The following is a 922-nucleotide window of genomic DNA, read 5'->3' as shown; positions in this document are numbered from 1 at the left end:
AAAAGCGCAACACTACAAACTTTTGGAGTCTCAAAAGGTTGACACTACAAACTTTTGTAGTCTCAAAAAGCGGACACTACAAACTTTTGTAGTTTCAAAAATCACACACTACAAACTTTTGTAATGAAAAAGCGCAACACTACAAACTTTTGTAGTCTCAAAAAGCGGACACTACAAACTTTGTAGGCAAGATAACCTTTTGACCCTAACCCTAACTTTGTAGTCTAAGTCCAAGCTTTTGTAGTCCAAGTCCGACTTTTGTAGTCTTTTATAGTCTATCAGTAAACTTTGTAGTCTAAGTCTGACTTTTTTGTAGGCTATCAGTAAACTTGGTAGTCTATAGACTTTTGTAGTCTTTTGTAGTGTATTAGTAAACTTTGTAGTCTAAGTTCAACTTTTGTAGTCTTTTATAGTCTATCAGTAAACTGTGTAGTCTAAGTCCGACTTTTTTGTAGTCTATCAGTAAACTTGGTAGTCTATATCTGAGTCTTATAGTACTTCCTTTTTTGGTCATTTTTCCCACGATACAATAATTGTAGCCCTTTCTTTTAGCTTTCTAAATATACTGAAATCATGTTATTTGGTTTTGTTTTCATCAAGAAAAACACAAAAAAACAAAAAAAAAACACAACACTTTTGAAATTCCTTTACCTCATATCTCCACAACAGGAGCACTTCAGAACATAATTCAAACAGATTTGGGAAGCTACAGTATAGGGCTACAACTTTCGCTTTTTGACCATTTTTGGTAATTGGTCATGTGACCATCATCCCAACATCCTCTTACATGGACCCTGATAGGTAAAGTCATTCTCCTCTTGGTTTTCTTCACTTTTTAGTCAAACCAGGTGATATTTCCCTTTTGGGATGGACCCTGAAGTGGACCCTGAAGGCAGTGCCTGATGTTCTGTATTCAAAGAAA

The sequence above is a fragment of the Laccaria bicolor genome, genomic scaffold (genome assembly GCF_000143565.1).
Source record: "Laccaria bicolor S238N-H82 LACBIscaffold_2 genomic scaffold, whole genome shotgun sequence".
NCBI lineage: Eukaryota > Fungi > Basidiomycota > Agaricomycetes > Agaricales > Hydnangiaceae > Laccaria > Laccaria bicolor.
This window is presented reverse-complemented; position numbering follows the sequence as displayed.